Here is an 18,545-nt window from a genome sequence, read left to right as displayed (position 1 = left end):
TAAATTGTGCCTGGAGTAGCAATGTACTGCCATGTTAATATCCAAGTATCTACTTTGCTTACCCTTCTGCAATTATACCATTTTCCAGAGGGACCAAAGCAAATTAAACATCCTCGTGTCTCTACTGAGTACTGATAGAAACTTCTTGCAGAGTTAACTTAGGATAAGTGAGAATGGGACCAAAACCTAGCCTAAAAGCAGAACTGGGAAAGGTAACACCCTGACACTGAAGGGAAAGATCTCCTCAAATACTTTTGGGTCATGATAATAATATATTAAGACTACCTTGGACGGACTTCAAACCAAAGGGGAGTTTTTCAAAAGGAAAAATACCAGGTACTCAATTTTTTTATTTATTTATTTTTTTAATCTTTGAAAATCTGTATTTATATGCTTACTGAAGCAAAAGTAACATTAGCTGTAGTTGAGAAAATACTTCAGAAATCAGCTTTTGTGAACAGAGAGACTATTTTTGCTACCTTTGAGATGCAGTGCAACAAATAGCTTACACAAGACTGTAATGCAGGAAGGGATAAAAATGCTAAACTGCAACAGAAAAAGGGTATAAAACACACACTCCATACTTTTTTTTATTTTTAAAGATCCAGATTTAGCTGGGGTCCACAGATCTATTTGTACATCAGCTCTGATCAGAACCTACTGCAATAGTGCAATTTCATTAATTTTCAGAAATGATAGACTGAGTTGTTAAAAATGACATGCACAGTTAGAGAAAAGAAAACAACCATAGAAGAAAGTGGTGCTAATAAATCCTGAAAGATTTAAGTGCTTGAGGGCACAGAATTTCCCTTCAGATGTATTTATTATAAAAGAAAGCTTTTTTGTTTGTTTTCCACCTTTCTTTTTATTTGAATTTCACTTCTGTGGTATTTCAAAACCTTTAATGTTTCATGGTCATAAGAGCTTAATTAATAGATTACTCGGCCTTCAGCTGGTTCCTGCTCATCCGATTGTCAAACTTTGAGTAAACGAGTAAATTTTACTCATTCCTAGTATTACCATTTTCTTAATGTACTTTCCCTAAGTGTTCCCTAAAATATATATATACTTGGGTATGTTTGTGGGAGGGAATTTGTTGTTATATTTGATGTGTCATGAAGACTGTTAAGAGTGTAGCAATTCAGCTCATATTTTTCATCTTTGCTTCCATTCTCTGTTCTTTCTCCATCTTTCTTCCTTTCTTCCACACACCCTACCCACTTATTTATTTACTTGAATGCTGTGATCATGGCATCTAAGGATTCCCAAGTGCTAAAAAATACTGATCACAAAACTAATCTCTGTTCCTTTCAGCCTGTGCGAGAAATAGTTAATTCATTTGCAGGTTTAGGTTTGTTTCTACATGTGAGTGTGTGTGTTTGGAGAACATGGGTAGGGAAAGCTATTGCAATTAAACAAGCATTGCAGCAGCTCTAGCATCTGAACTTTACCAGGGCATTATTAAAGTTTTCAAAATTATATTCTATAATCCACATCCAGCCGCAGTGGACATTCTCTGACAGCTTCAAGCTTGTAACCTCTCCTCTTTTTTCACTTACGTTGTTGCATACTTATGTATGCTTTGAGTAGGAGTTAGTAGCAATCTTGTGTTCCCATCCTTCTGTGTGTAAGGACAGCTTCTATGGAAACTCTGAATCCAATAGGACAGAAAACAGTTTACTCCCAGGTACCTCATGTAACAACAGCAATTATTCCACAGAGGATGTTTCTCCAGCGGGCAATTTGTAATTAAAGGTTTGCCAATTTTATTGAAACTATTTAGCACATTGGTATCAAAATGTATTTTCTCTGGATTGTATGCCTGTGTTTCACCAATGGATAATGCATCACCTTGAGTTAAAAATCTCTACTGAAGGCATATGTAGGAATTTCTCAGGTAACTAGTTTCAGTATCATGGGCCTTGCAAAAAAAAAAAAATAAAATAAAAAAATAAAAATCATTCTCCTTCAATAACAAACCTGAATATAAACCCCACATTGTGATCCATCCGCTTGTAAATCATCCCGTGTTTCTTATTGACAGTCCAGCTTTGTCTCACTAGTTCCTCAATGATTTGGCCAAGATTTAAAGAATAAGTGTGCTAGATCCAAGCCTTGTTAGGGACTCTCTGAGTTGGAGAGAGCCTTGCTGATGAGTTTAAGAAGAGGGACCAAACCAGGCCACCCCTCTGGCTTCAAAACACTGTGAGTGAATGTGGCCACATCAACCTTCTGCTAAATAGTTTGCAGTTATATTAGCAAATGCATCAGCAGCAGGTATGCGCAGTGATGTGTGAACCAGTTCTGATGCATGTGTATGACAAAAGCATGTTGCTTTTAATTAACCAGTTTGAGCAGAAAAATCTCTCAGTAATTTTCCCTTTGCTCCTCTTTTATATACCCACCTTGTCTGCCATTTCTCTCCTTTCGTGTTTCCATGAATTTTGTTCTTAGTTGTCAAATGATTGCAGTGATATTAACTGATTCTAGATATGTGTGCAGAGTAATCTTGCTAAAAGAATGAACATGAAATCGGTTTTTCCAACTCGTGGTGCTGGTAGCGGTAGCCTAGTTCATGGGAAGTCCCAGTGGTGGCAGAGGTGGCACCTATATGTCCTTGCTTTCAAACAAGGAAAGTTACGGTATGCTCTTTATGGTTTAAACATCTGCCTTCATTCTTAGATGCTTCTACAAAGCAGTCTATGTGCTAAATAAGGAAATGTCGCAACTCTCTCAACCACAACTGATAAACTGTTGATAGAAATGGAAGCACTACAATGATGCTAGCTGGAGTTATTCCTAAACAAAGTGAGCACTAGGAAAAAAAGCAAAGCAAAAAAGCTTTAGTTCATAACTTCTTTCCCAAACTATTTGTGCAATTTGTCCTTCAAAATTTATCGCTTATAACCCTAATGAACCTTGGCGAGTCTTAACTGTAGTTGCAGCTGTGTTCTTGAAGCCTGAAGTTTTTATAATTCATTAAAAAAAATGTAAATCTTAGCTAAACACATATTTGTCTATTTCTGCTCTCCCCTCCCATCTCATCCTACTCCTTCATTCCCTCTTCTAATTGCAAACAAAGTAAATGACCTTTTGTTATACCGCTGGGTGCGGATCCAGCGCACCGCTGAAGCATTGCATAGCCTGCCTCAGGGGCACAATATTAGTAGAGTGAAGGCCAAAGAATGCTATTTTTAGTTGAACAGTTCAGCAGATGGAGGCATGAATACTCATATATCTGAAGGTTGAGGGGTTTGAACCGTTAATTTTGATAATGTATTTAACCCTGGGAACAATCAGAAACTGTAACTCTAAGGTTACAATGCTTTTGACCTTTAGAGAACAGAGGGCACTCAGTACAGTAAACAATATATTACATTTCTACTTATTCCAATTCTCTCACACATATAAATTTCAGGACACAGTTGACATTTGCTTTCCTCAGCTATTTTAGGGCTGGTCCTTAAAGCAAGTCAAGAAGAATGTGCAGGAAAGAAGCCAACGTAATGCGACAGTCATGTAAATACAGCCTTTAAATAGCTAAGATGTTACATGTGGCCTTTTATGAAGAAATATTATTCTCAGGAACTAGAATCTTGGTGACTTATTATTTCAATGAAAAAGTTGTTTTAGTGGACTGCTTCTCTTATGGAGTTTCCTCTATACGTTGTAAACTTAAAGCAATTTTTTAGTGGGGCTAATGTGATCTGATAGTGATAGCTTACACTGGAGGTGATTTGGTCCCACTCTGGTACCACATCATGCAAAGTGATGTACCTGCCTTATGTCTTATTAAATGATGCATGCTCCTCTTCAACAAATATAGCAGTTAAATATCACACAGCTTAAGTATTTCTAATTAAAATATCTCCATGTGTCAGCATACTGGTAATGTATTATTTTAATCCATTTATTTTGTTTATGAAACAGTGACATATGTTTAGATTGTGAAATATATGAGCCTTAAAAATCACTTTATTGAAGAAAATTAATTTCTACAATGCTGTCTCAGTAATGTGTTCACTCACCCAGTCAGTCACTGGCAGGGCTGCCAGTCTTAATGTTGGTTAGACACAGTTTAACAGTTTTATCTGACATAACACTCTCGGATGTAGGCAATAATAATTTTTTCAAATGCAAAAAAGATGGGGCTTTCTTTCTCCCTCTCTCTCTCTTTTTTTCTCTTTTTTATTTTTTTCACAATGAAGAATGGGGATTCGGTAAATGTGAAGGAGATTTGGTGAGACCAATCAAAATTAAAAACAGCCAGTTACCTTTTCAAAGTTAGACACTGTAATTTGTTTGTCAGTGGGTAGATGTTTGGGTCAGCACTGCGAGTGAGTGACTGTCAGCGGGAATTCCTATAAGACAAGTAATTTCCCTCAATGTATTACTGACAGATTGCTCACTTCTTCGAATCACTAGAGAAAACAAACTTAATATTGTTACAGGCAGAGTTTCTGTCTTCATTAGCCTTACAGAATGATTTTATCTAGCATTCAAAGACTACTGAGCTCTAGGTGGGCATAATTTAACAGAATCTTCCTTATTATGATACAGTGAATAGTGGCCTAAATTAAGGGAATGGTGTGTGCAAATTTCAGCGTATGGAAGTAGTAAATTAAATATTTTGGTCCTTTTCTTATGTAGAAATTTAGGTTATAGCAAAGGAAGGAAAGAGGTTAAAAGAAGGTTTTATTAGTGCTCTGAGAGACCAAGTAAGCCCTTTAATGAAAATAAAATTAAAAATATGCCAAGCTTGCAATACTTAAGAAAATTTAATTAAAATCAATGAAATAGTTATACTTGTGCCTTTCTCTACTTGAATGTTTATGTCTATGTGTAATATCTGTGTTATCAAGTTGAATTATATCAGTGGCAGTATCAATGAAAATGATGTCATTGAGTCAATATTTTATCATATAACCTCCTTTCTTTGCAGAATTTCTTAATACTCCATCTTTCCTCTACTGCTTCTTATCTTTAGCCCTGAATTATCTTATAGACTCATTTTCATAAGAAAGGACAGCCCATCAAAATTGAGACTTTTTGCCATAACCTATCAATTCTGATGAAATTGTTGCCAGGAGAATTTTCCTGGCTCCTTCAGTATAGGCATTCCTGGTAAAACGAGGGATTCTCCCTGTTTTCTTCAGCTTAGTGAGAGAAGACAAACAAAACCATTAGCTAAAGTAATCAGCCTGGTACAGCCAGCAGCATTACAGCTGCAAGACCCTTTTCTCACCCATTTAATACCCTCTATCTCCAATAACTTCTTTAAACAGCAACTCTTTGTTACTTTCATTCTTGCTTAATGGAACGGTGTCGCATTATGTAATAAAAAATTTATAGCAATGTTTTAGAAAGAGGCTTTTTCTACAGTCTGTAGCAGTTCTAGTACTTGTCTTGGATGTGGCAAGCCTAAGTCCAGTCTTGGGCTTGTCCTTATTGTTGCAGGAAGGACACTGACCACCAGACTGTCACCCAGCCTGGAACAGCTCTCTCTTTCTGTTCCCTTCAGATGGCCAAGCTCTCCTCCATCCAAAGTGCTCTCATCCTGCACCTGCTGTCTTCCCCCATGCAGGAAAACTTTTCAGTCTGGCAGCTAGGGATCGGGCTCCTGGCGTGATTCCCATCTTTTGCACCTTTCGATCTTACCAAGCAGGACAGCTGCCTTCCAGGCCCATATGCTCTGTTACAAGGAGAATTTACCACTGGGATCATAAATGGCACTGAAATAAACTCACTTATCAGGAAACTTGTATGTTTAAAAGCATGTCATCCTTATAGGCTGGATTGCAGGAGGTTTCCTATGTCTCATCAGTCTGTACTAAGGCAGACGCTCAAACCCAAGTGACTGGAGGAAGCTGAGCCCCCAGCGTCAACAAGACTTTCCTGCTGCCTTAACCACTGGCAGCCCCTCACTGAAAGCCCAGACTCTATTTTAAAATAATTGTGCTTTGCAAAGCTCCCTCCCTGGGGTGTGTATCCACTCAGAAGCCAGTAAGAAGCAAATAAGTTACTGCTGCATTTACTCATAGAGCACCAGAGGCACCAGTACTACAGCGTGCCATTAGGGGCCGAGCACGTTTTTTAAAGCTCTTTTAGAACTGTGGCATCCCTTTGGGGAGCAGGCTGACTGGGAGGCATTCTGTGAGCTGGCACTTGGATTCCTTCAAGCTTTCTAGAAATGTATATGGTGTATGCCTTACAGGAATTAGCTGCAAGTGAATATGTTTCTGGAATTATTATAGTTCTGATAACTATAGAGTAAGCTGCTTAATTTGGATACAAATTACAAACATGAAGGGTTTTTTCCTGTGAAGGTGTTAGCATATTTAGATTTTTAGAAACTTAGCAGCAATAAGATTAAAGGCAAAGATGTTTTTACACTGTCATCTCTGTACACAAAAGAGAATACGCTTCTGTGTCATTGTTCTTTCCTAACTGATATGGTAAGAGAAAACTTAACAATTCACCTTCCATCTGTAGTAAAAATCAAAAAAAAAAAAATAAAACCATTAAGGTTGGTTAGGTGGGAGCTTCTAGGTCTAGAAACACACACACACACACACACACAGGGTGCATGCACTCACATGAAACAAGAATTTTAAAGAGTTGTGGACTGGACAGGTATCACCTGCCTCATTTTGGAGGGTGTTTGGTTGTAGAGAGCATCGTTTTCCACTGACCCGGTTCAGAGAACAAAAGAAATTCATAGAAGATGAGTTAGAACTCCCCATATCAGTGTGTAGATATCATTCTTTAATAGAGCCTTGTTAGATAATGGAATAGGAACGGTATTGCCTCCTAGCACCCTGCTTGTCAACGATGCTGGTTGTGTATTTGGTCTGTGATGCTTTTGAAATCCTTATGATTGAGAAAGCAGAAAATTGTCCCACCTCACAGAAAGTAATGAAATCACCTGTTTGTTCTTAAGACTCAGCATGGTGGTTGCATATGGCTGTGGGGCAAAACAGAAGGCTTGTATATCAGTCCTGAAAGAAAGAGACTGGAGGGAGGATCTTAAGGAAAAGGGAAAGAAAAACAAAGCATGCTTAAGTGTCAATGTTAAGGGATTATTTGAGACCTAAAGAAATCATTCACAAAATTTAGTGAAGTCAGCACAAGAATGCACATATTTTGGTGGTCTGCTTGAATTACAGCAAGTAACTGAGCATGAAAGCAAATGAAGAAATATTCCATGTGCAAGAATAGCGAGAGTGTGTTATCATACCCACCGGTATTTTTGGAAGTGAAGTGAACAGTAAAGAGAGGTAAAGTCCTTTGAAGGAGTTGCACCATTTGTCATACAACCTAGAAAAAGTCACCAGATTTAACTAGTTCACGGCTTTACCAAGTAACACAACTGGGAACTATCCATAGTAACTCATCCAGTACAGGACATCTATTCTGCTGTGGTCTTCAACACCTCAGGGAGGGCTAAGATCAGACCTCATAATCATTTAAATCCGGTCCCAGCACTTCTGTTGAAATATTGTCACATCCACAAGGTATCAGAAACCGTGGTAGGCTTATGTGAAATACATGTTTGCTGGAGCAAGGAGTGTACAATGAATTTGTAATAGTAAATTCCCAGATACCTAGTTTTGAGGTGTAAATGTGAGTTTTTTAGATGTAATTTTTATAAGCTGATTTGAATATGTTTTGCATAATTTTGTGTGCATTTCCTTTAAGGAAATTATTTAATTTTCCTTGAAGGTGCATGAAAGTTCTAAATATACAGTAAAAGATCAGTGTGAGAGATCTGCTAAGCAGCCTGTAAAGCACAATTATTTGTAATGGTTTAAAATACCTGTAAACGGGGCTTGTTTTCTGCTGCACAAAGAAAACATTTCGCTGTTTTCTGCATTTAAATATACATTTTAAATATGTTGACTTATCGGGTAACACAGCAGGCTGAACAGGGACAAGCCATTTTTAATGGTATGTTAATTGAATGGGATGCTATAGATGCACCTGAGTGACTTTTTTTCCAGATGTGCCCCAGCTGACTGATAAAGCTTCTACTGATCAGTAGAGCCGGTATATATTTATTATATCCTTGTCTTCCATCCATTTTTTGGCTAGTGAAAATAATAGAATGGCTGCAAGCTACCACATGAATTGTCTGTGTCTCTTATAAAAGTATAAAAACATTACAGCTTCCAACCCCAAGCAGCATTTCTGAAAATTCAGCTCTTAATTGTAGAGCTGCCTCAGCATCTTCTCACAAGATGGGGACCCAGGCATGGGAATTACGAGAGGTAGTGGGAGGTAAAGAGGGGCTCTTCCTTTTTCTTGCCGTGCACCCATTTATTAGTGGGATGGCGTCTCATTATTCTGTCATGGGAGCCCATAGAAATCTAAGTGTAGTGCTTTCGCCTCTCAGCGTGATTAGTGGCGGGTGACTGTTCAGTTTTCTTGTTCTGTGTCTGTATAGTTCCATACAGGGAAATATCGCATCAGCTGTACTTGGCAACTTGTTTGTCTGTGTGGTCAGACAGTGAATGAACCCATCAACCTATGCCAGACCTTACAAAATATTTCTAGAGAAGATTTATTGCCACTTATTTTTTTCTGTTCTGGTTTCTTTTTCTTTTATTTAGGCCTCTGATTTTTCTGTCTAGCCAGGTTGACAGACCTAGAAGGTCCATACTAGAAGCAGCAACTGCACAGCCGTCTTCTGTCCTGAATTGATTTAATCCTGTAAAAATCCCTCTAGGATTAGGAGAATAATTATGTTTTTAGACCCCTTCAGCTAGGACTGTCTACATCACTGGCAATCATACCAGTGACACGGACATGTGCTTACTAGGAAACTCATTCACCAACTCATTTCACACAGTTCAACAAGCAGTTACTCATAATTGCTTATAATCCTGCTGACATGAGCCAGAATGAAACTCCTGACTTCTCTCACAAAGCCCATCTATGTGCTGCCATTATTTTTTTTTTTTTCAATTTAGAAACACATGAGATTCTGAAATACAACTTTTGATGAGCTTTGATAGCTATCATCCATTCTGTAAACTTACTGCAATTAATTGCTTTTCAATCATAGGATTTTATTTCCCCTATAACAAGGGTTCTCTTTAAGCAGCTCATCCTTTTTACACAAGCTTTAGTCCAGAACACATTTCCATGCATACAGCAAGTGCAACTGTCCGAATGGTTAACATAGAGATCTCTCACATTTATTTTTAGAGATAGTTTGTATTAGCAGAAAAAGAAGAAGAAACAAACAAACAAACAAACAAACAAACAAAAAAAAACAGCAAAAAAACAGATTCCTAGAAGTTTCTAAAATAATATCAGAAAACATTTTAAATTCTGTGTATGAATAATTGGGTTCACAAGATCACCAGAGAAAGTGGAATTATGATATTGTAAAGTGAATGAAAAAAATGGTGATCTGATGCAATGACCTGGTTATGTTTTCTAGATAGATCTAGTTGTATTTTTATTTTAAGTAGGTGCTGCTTATCTGCTTTCCTTGGATAAAAGAGAAAGAGTTTTACATACTAGAGCCCTTGTTTGCAGCTGCCTTCCACATTTGCAATGCTTCCTGGTCCTTGCTTGCTTTCTTAGATGAGCTTGTTACTCTGTGAACTTTGGTGCAATCCACAATTTCGAGGAGGTAGAATTTATGCTATAAAAATGCTGAAAACAAATTCTAGTAGAAGCAAATATGGGAAACTCACATAAGAATTTACCTTCAAATTTCAGATTCTTTGTTGAATAGTATTCCCCAGTGGAAACTTAAAATGAATTGTTACTCTTCTATTTTTATTTTTTTTTTAATTTTAATTTCACTTCATGTTTCATTCCTTTTCCCAAGCAAATGCAATTGCTTGGGAAATTGCAAAGCAATTTGTCTTTTGCTGTGATTGGCTTTATATCAAAGGTATTTGGGTTTAAATTAACTTATATTTTATTTAATTATTACATTGTATATCAAATACCCAATGGTCTTAAGCAGAGTATGTCTGGTTATTTTGTAAAATCATAAAGAAAAGTTAAAGATTTTTTTGCTAATTTCTAAGGTGTCTTATGCAACATGTAATCTGGCAGAATCACAGAGATAAATCAGTTACGTTCTTTCCTGTGTGTGTTAAACTGCAGGAGACCTGTGATCAAATAGTAGCATACCAGTAATCTGACAGCTTTAAATAAAATAATTCCCATTTTTGTGCTTAAGAGGAAGAATTTATTAATGTTTGTGCTATCTCTTGTTGAGGAAATGGAAGTAAATTTTGATGAAGTTTCTGCATATTGTTGCATTCTGGTTTTTATTGCTACTTGCAGTATATCACAACAGCAGACTTTTATTACTGTTCACACCTTATCTTTAACAGGAATATTTTGCAATTTTATTCAACTATACTTTGTTCAGCCAATGTAGTAGTGCAGTAATAGTGTATCCCTTTCATGAGTAGCACGAAGAAAATGGGGCTTTTTTCAAGTTCACAGAGGGCATGTTTCAGTAGAAGCACTCAGGGATAGCTCCTAGTTTCTGGATGCTGGTGCTCACCCCACGCAGAGCTGGCTGGCCAGGGAAAAGGCCAAGCCAGGAGGTTGCACCATGAGAGTGCTCCTGCTTTGCAATTGCAGAGGAAGATTCCTGGTTAAACTACCTCTCATTAGGTCATTCTCTTGAGAGAGAGAAAAAAAAAAAAAAAAAAGAAAGCTAAAAAATGTACTCTCTGTTTTGGCTTTGATCTTGCTTTCATAAAAGACTCAAAGAATTTGCATGGTAGTACACAGCTAGTCCATTATTGTTGCTAGCAAGAATGCAAGAAAATAGATATGCTAAGTGGGAGAGATGAGAGCAGTTAGCATTCCTTTATTATCAGAACTTAATCTAGATCAACTAAAATGCTTGCTGTTTTTGTCATGCCTCGAGGTAAAATTTCAGTGGTTATATATTCCTGTTTTTTAGATAAAAGATGCTTATTGTTTTAGAACTCCTAAATTACTATCTTTAGGAAATTATAAATACGTAATAGGCTAAGTTCACCTCATTTTTAAGTATTTTGTACGAAAGACAATTGTTATAGCTGTGGCAAGCAATTTGTGTATTACATACTTCTGTGCTTTTTCTTCTTTTGTCCCTTTCTTACACCATAAATCATTAAATAAGGGGAGAATTAGTAAGATGAGCAAACTAAGGTGTTATGGCCTTTTCCTCCATTAGGAGCAAAAGTGAGGTGTACGTATTGTGTAGAGAGTTTTTCTTTTGTTTTGTTTTAAACCATCCTATTCTCTTTCCTGCTATTTGCCTAGATTTTTCTTTCTCAGAGAGGTCTGTTTGAGATAGGAAATGATCAAACTCCAATTTTGGGATTCCAGACATTTTATGTTAATTTTTGTGTCTGCATGGAGGTTTTTTTTTTTTAAATGATATGTACACTGAGCAGTGCAACTGCAGTATTTGACTCCTACCCTAAATCAATTCCCTATTTTGTGTGTCAGTGTCAGTGTATTCAGCAGGTTGTACGCCAGCAGATGAAACAGATGTTTAGGCCATACTGGGATGGAGCGGCATGCTGCATCAGGACCTGGATATTCCTCTTGACATCTGGATGCTTCTGGGTTGGGAAGCCTGCCTTAGGCCAGGAGGCTGTAGGAGCCTTGTGGCAGTGAACATAGGGTCCTTGCTGCTCTTTAAGCGATTAGTGCACTGAAGCAGCAATAATGCTGAATTATCGCTTGGTTGCGTTCTTCTAAGGAATCTTGGGACAAAGAGATAGTCAAGGAGGAGTATTTACAGTAAAGTCATGTTCAGAAAGACAAGACTAATTACCACGTATTAAAAACCTTTCTTTCAAACAGCTTAATGGTAAAATTGTTACAAACACTTTAGGAAACTTTTTACAAAGCCGTAAACAAATAGCTTACAGAAAAACCTCCCTTTCTCATTTAAAATCATTAGGATGAAAAAAGACAATTTCAGCTGCTTTCCAATTTCATGGTCTGGTCAAATTGTATGGAACAGACAACAAAATGTGACTGAAGACATGAAATTGAAGGTATACTAATGCTCATGCCTACTAGAGACAAAACTGGGAACTTCTAATAGCTGCAGGGAAGTATATTAGGTATGGAAGCTGTCTGACTTATGCATTGATTCTTTATAGTTTCACTTTATCAAGTTGAAAATTGTGCTGTATGTGCTGCTACAGCCTAAATTGTCTGCTGCAGCACTTTCCTATATGATGTCTGTTATTTAAACACAATAGACATAGTATATTGCATGGAAATAGGTGTTTAATGTTTTGTGATTACTAGCTGTCAGACAAAATAGCATTTAGCATGGGTTTCTTCCCCTGCCCCCATCTTTATAAATTTTCATTGTTAAGACTATTTTACGTTTAAATGAGGACCTTCCCAAACAGATTAGAGTATTTTGGAGAGCATCAGGTAATATTCTGAAGAAGACCGGTTTGTTGTTCTCATTTAACCTCCAGTAATCTAAAGGGGTTATATTTAATTAACACTGGCTAAAGGCCTGACCTGAGAGGCAACCAAAAGTGATTGAACTGCATTTTCAGATCCAGGCTGTAATCTGTTGGGAGAGGAATAATAATAATAAAAAAAAATTAGAAAGCACCATTTACTGAAATTCTTTCTAACTAAGCTGTATTTCAATGGGCCATTTAATGCTCAGATGGACAAAGGTATTACTTCAGTCATTGAATTGTAACAAACTCTTTCTCAGAGGCCCAGTTTAAAAACTCTACAGGAAAAGTGGCTTAGCATCATATTCTCAGCAGACCAACACTCAGTCTGTTTGGAAAGGAAAAAAAAAAAAAGTGAAATGAGGTGAGACACAACAGCCAAGTCAGTGAGGATTTTTTGCCTCTCCCTCCAGTCAGTGGCTTCACAAGGGAATTACTCTTCAGAATGCAAGAGCTCCATATTCATTACAGGAGGCTTTCAAATATATACATATTTTTAGTAGCTGTTACTTTGTTCCCCGTGGTCAGATTTTGGCCTCCCTTTGTTCTTTTCTGACATGGCAGGAATGTAGTTTTCTCTCTGAGGGCATTAGAGCCCATACCTATGCTTTACAGGGTTAGATTTTTGACTTGGTCAAGGTGGAAGAAATAAGAAGTCTAATTTAAATACCACAGACTAAGACACTTGTGAGCTGAGTAGTTATTTTATTTCAACAGAGACAATGTTACCTATATGCTGTGGTGATGTGAGATACCTAATGTACTGTCTGAACTTTAATTGTACAAAATTTTAGGGTATATTTGTGAATTCATGATTTTTTTTGAAATTTTGATGCTGTCTCATTACAAATTCTCAGCAGCCTAGTCTCACATCACCCTGTAGGGTGATGGGCTGACATTATATCTTGAAAACTTGTCAAAGCACTATGAAACTAATAAACTAACTGTTTTACTTTCCAAGGGGAAACAAATGCAGTATTACAGAGGCAACTGCCAGGTGCCAAATTATATACATTGTCTTAGCTACTTGCAGTGATTGATAATTTGAGTTCTAAGCATTCTTTCTTGGCTTTGCCCAAAGCTTTACAGTAAACAGGTTGTGAGCAGGCATTTGCTGAGAGATTGTATTTAATTGTCATAATTCAATGAAATCAAAGGCATTTGATTTCTAAGGAGCATGATCTCAGGAACAATGCATAAATGAGAGTTTCTGCATTTAGGCAGCAAAGCAGAGTGAGCTGTTTTGATGGCCATTTCTACTTCATTATGTCAAAGTAGGATGAGGTCAATAGAATGAGAAACACAGTTTCCAGAAGAAACAGAAATGGTTTTAAGAGCACCTTAATGCACGTGTTCCTGAAGGCAGGTTAGATCTTTATTGCACTGATGCATGTACATGTATTTTACCTGTGCAGTGCTCTTCAGATTTACATGACTATAACTGAGAGGGACTTTGATGTTGTATGTCTATGCTGTCAGGCCATAAACAGGTGGGGATGAGGAAAAATGAGTAAGTCTCTAAACATGGGTCTTGCTGCAGGTATTTTCTTGTTCCACTTGCTTGTTTCTTCTCTTTTCACAGAACAGCAGAATTAGCTTTGGGACCAGAATGTGTTTTCTGTCTATCCTCTATTTAAAAAAAAAAAAAAAAAAAAGAAAGAAAGAAAGAAAAAAAAAAGGAAAAAAATAATCTAATAATATTTAGAGAAAGATTAGTCAAATGGTAATTTTGTCTTCAGTATATATTTGCCATTACACTGAAAACTGAAGTGGGTATTTTGTAGCTGGCAGTACTTACTCAGGCTCTCCCAATACAAGTATATAGTATGACAAATAAAACCAAACATACAATAATTGTGCAGGAGCCACAATGTGGAAGACTAAGTCAAGGATAAAAAGTCTATCACTTTTCCAGAACACACGCCAACGGCGTTAATGAACTATCATTAAGTTCATTCATGTTTTGAGCAGGACCATTGTATGTGCTGTGGGACTGTTCTCTATCAAGTAAGGACAACTTGCCTCTCCAAAAGATGAGGCAAGAAATGAAAATCTATGAAGAATAGATACGGTCTTGCTAATTGTTTTCCCCAGCAGAAGTCTGGATCGTTGTCACTGACTTATTTAACAGATCCTCTTAACATCTGTCCAGCAGACTGTGGACTTTATTAGCAGACAAGAGAGCCACCAGTCTTAGAGCCTGCTGGGTCCGTCTTCATCTTCACAGCTGTGGATTAACTCAGACTTTCCAGAAGAGGACAACCATATGGGATAATTGGTGTCACTGGGTAGCTAAAAAAAAATGCGAAGCAACAAATGTCATCCAAACACAATTCACTGTTTTTACAGCCACAATTACTAGTCTGTTTAAGAAATAAGAAAGGCAGCATTACACTAAAAAAAGAAAATCTATTCATATCTGTGTGGGAACCTAATCAGGCTCTTGTTTCCAATGACGATGGCTCCACAGTTGCACCAGGTCTGCAAAAAGAATGCTCCTTTTGTGTGCCGATAATGTGGAAGCGATAAAATTTCCTATAAGAGACATATGTGTTTACATCATGAGATGTGTTATTTGACAAAACGCTTTGTTCTCTGCATATTTTCCACTCAGAGTTTCATGCTGGGTTGTTTTGCTGGAAAGCTTTGATTAGCTAGAATTAGTTGCTGAAGTAAAATAGACACTTTTGTTTTATGAGTCCTCTTGCTGAGCTGTAAATTATAGTAAAACATATAAGGAGTGACAGAAAGAAGTGCTGATTTGAACCTCTGACCCATGATCGGCATAAAAACATAAGATAACTCTTTCAAAGGACTACTGAGAGCCATAAATATTCCATGGTCCACTTAAAGTTAGGCCCTTTTAACAAAATAAAGCTGTTATTTTGCATAAGGGGATCTTGACTCCACAGTGCTACAACAATGTGAGCTGCAGTATCTAAAATGTGTAGAGATTCTTTTATCTTTGGTATAGGTTGGCCATTATCCGCAGCAGGGCAGCAGAAGCTATGAGTGTGATTTTTCTTTTTCTGAGCCAGTACAACAAATTTCTAGTCAGTAAAAAAAGTTGGAACTGGCAGGCATTCAGTGGTAAAATCCAGGTATCTGTTACTCTGCAGCTTTAGAAAGTAGTAAAACAGGAATTTGTATTTTCTAAGGAGACAAGCACTGAGTGGAGTTTAGGGCCAAATAAGAGTTTTCCTTGATAATATGTAGAATAGTAGTGACAGACACTGAAATTACTCGTGTTAATAGTTCAAAAAACCTGAAGTGAATGAATAGGAATAACTGGAAAAAATATTCTTTTAGCTTAGAATTTTTTTTTTCAGTACATGCACACCTGAACATATGTGAAAAACTGCAGTCATCTAACTGTTCCTGTGAATACAGAATGTATTTGTAATTTTAAAATCTCAGTTAGTTTGCACATATTGGTCTGTAATAAATCTGGCTGCACATTATCCAGCAAGTACATAAATAATCACTGCAATATTCTTTATTGTGACATTCGTTATGATAATTCATTGGCTGCCTGCCTGTGTTACACCTTAAGGCCTTTTACAAAGTTATTTGGTGCAGTGTTATAAGAAGTAGAGGCTAGTCACACTCCCTAACAGTGAGCTGCCACTGCTGTAGGGAGATATACGAGTTTTAAAATCTGAATGTTAAGTCCACTATGGATAGGTTAGGCATGTAAAAGGAAAAAAAGGGGAAAAAAAAGAATGATGGAAGGAAGTCATGTACATGTGTCTTGCCACTGGAATTCTACAGAGAAAAAGAATTTCTGAAAATTTGTTGCTTACTATTTATACTGTTTCTTAATCAAAAACTTTTTTTCCTAATTGTTACTCCAACTTCCTGTAGCTGTTCTTGATCAGCACTGTTTCAGGTATACCCAAATAAGACCAAATAGTTCTCAAGTCATTTAGCATAAACCTGTGAATTAAGCTAATATTGCATACTTGTTGGTACTTAAATAGCACTTGCTATCTGTGTGAAGATGAGAGGAGGGTCTGTCCCACAGTACTTGCTCATGTATAAAACTGACCTTAATTTGATTTTTTTTTAATCGTTTTTCTTAGTACAAATGGAGAAAATGCTAATGAGACATCCAAATTTCATCAGAAGATATTTATAAAATACTCTGTTGTAGCAGGTAGCATCTACACAAACACATTGCAAAATAAAATAAAGCATTCACTTTTAACATCAAATGTTTTATCTATTAATTTGAAGGAATCTTATTAGCATCAACAAAAGTTTTGATTTTTCCAGGTCCCAGATTTTTTTTAATTCAAATAATGGTTGCTTTTATGGATACGTACATTTTCTTTCGTATACGTAGCTTTCCTTCTCTTTTTCCTCTTCCGCCTCCTTTTGTGTGGAGAGGACTCCCAGGACACAGATGCTGAGCTACGGAAGGTGTTTTTCTGGTGACGGCATCTGGCTTCTTGGCAGACTCTACAGGCAGTAGCTGCCTCCAAGTTGCCCCTGGGTTTGTCACATGGTTAAGTTGCTGATGAGTTACTTAGACTGTCTCATGTTTCTGGATGCCATTTTCTGTTAACTTACCTCTCACTCTAAGGATCTGCATCGAAAGGCATCTTCAAACAAAGAAAGACAGCCTCGTACTATTTATTTTTTATTTTTTTAATATATACATAATCCAATAATCCCTTTTCTTACCTTGGTGCTAAAGTAGAAGCCTCAACTGTCATGTTAGTCCCTGAATGTAATTGGTGTAAAAAACATGTATATAGGGCTTTATATATATATATATATATATATATAACAGTAGGAAGGAATAAAAACAAATATTATTACTTTAGAAATGGTTCTTGCACACATTGAGTTGTGTCTGAGTTTATTTTAGTGGGATACTTATACTTCTGCATTGTTTTTTAAAAAAAATATTCCCGACCTGGACTGCTGAAGGCTGCGCCAGTGACATTGGGTCAGATCAGCAGTAAACATTCGATTACCTATGATATCCAAAGCATGGGATTGAGCACTAATCCATTCACCTTTCAAACAGGAGATAATTTTTTCAAATGTGGACTTAGTCAAACAGGATAAATGAAACATCAAGCTTGTTTTAAGCACCTCTACAACAATTGTTAAAAACAAACAAAAAAAAAGGCTATCAAAAAGCAGTCCAACTGCAGGTGGGATTATTTAGGTAGCTTCTCTTCAGAATTGTTTGTTGGAAATAGTAAAGATGTTTTTAGTTTTGGTGAGCTTGTAAAACTCTTCGTGATTAGACAGTTCTGAGTGTTATTACTGTATGTAATATACTTGGAAGAAAAATTCTAGAATTATAGCTTTGCAACACTATGTACTAAATATATTATGGAAAAAATAACTGCATTACCTCTTGTAGTGCAGGATTTCAACAGCACTTGCAGTCACTCCTTAAAGTTTTTTATCTTTAGAAACCAAATTACTCATTGTCTAAATAGCTGAACTTTCATCTCTATAAATAAGATATTTCAGCTTTGCACAATTCATTTAAAATGCTGACAAATAAGGATTCTCACTTGGTTCTCAGTAGTTCTATTGTTCAGCGTCATTTAGTGTAGCAAGTATATTTGTTGAAGATGTAACAGGACTTGCATTTTTGGTAATGAGAGACTTTAGCATTAATCTGTGTCCACAGTATTTAGCATTTGTTTCTGAGAGAAAAAAAAAAAAAGAGATCTACACCTCGGGAGAAATACTGTACAAATACATAAAAAGGACTGTGTCTTTTCACTTTGGTCATAAATCTTTTAATAAAAGAAAATAAAACCATAAATGTTTCTAGAACAGATATTTTTTTTCCCTTACATCAAGCTAGTTTCCACTGCATTTCTCTCTAGGTCATTTTCCAAGTACATCCACTGCAATTCATTGTGCTAGGTCAGCCTTCATCACCTGCTCTTTGATTCTCTGTTACACTGACTATTACGTTCACTCTCTTTCTTAACTCCATACTTCTCCTATTTCTTTGCTATTGTTTCTTCAGAATTCTACTGCAAATAATAATGTCTGAATTATAACCCCACTGCTGTGACTGAATTTTCCCTCACCGAAGCAGTCAGTTGA

The 18,545-nt window shown here is 36.7% G+C and overlaps 1 protein-coding gene across 5 annotated transcripts in view; it reads left to right on the top strand.

The window, feature by feature from the left end:
- The window catches only part of SOX6 (SRY-box transcription factor 6), a 373,900-nt gene that overhangs the window by 283,981 nt on the left and 71,374 nt on the right, over positions 1-18,545 (top strand). The gene's annotated exons all lie outside the window — the stretch shown is intronic.

This window comes from Netta rufina (assembly GCF_964035555.1).
Source record: "Netta rufina genome assembly, chromosome: 5".
Classification (NCBI taxonomy): domain Eukaryota; kingdom Metazoa; phylum Chordata; class Aves; order Anseriformes; family Anatidae; genus Netta; species Netta rufina.
Note: the sequence above shows the minus strand (reverse complement) of the source record. Positions and strands in the feature narration are given on the sequence as shown.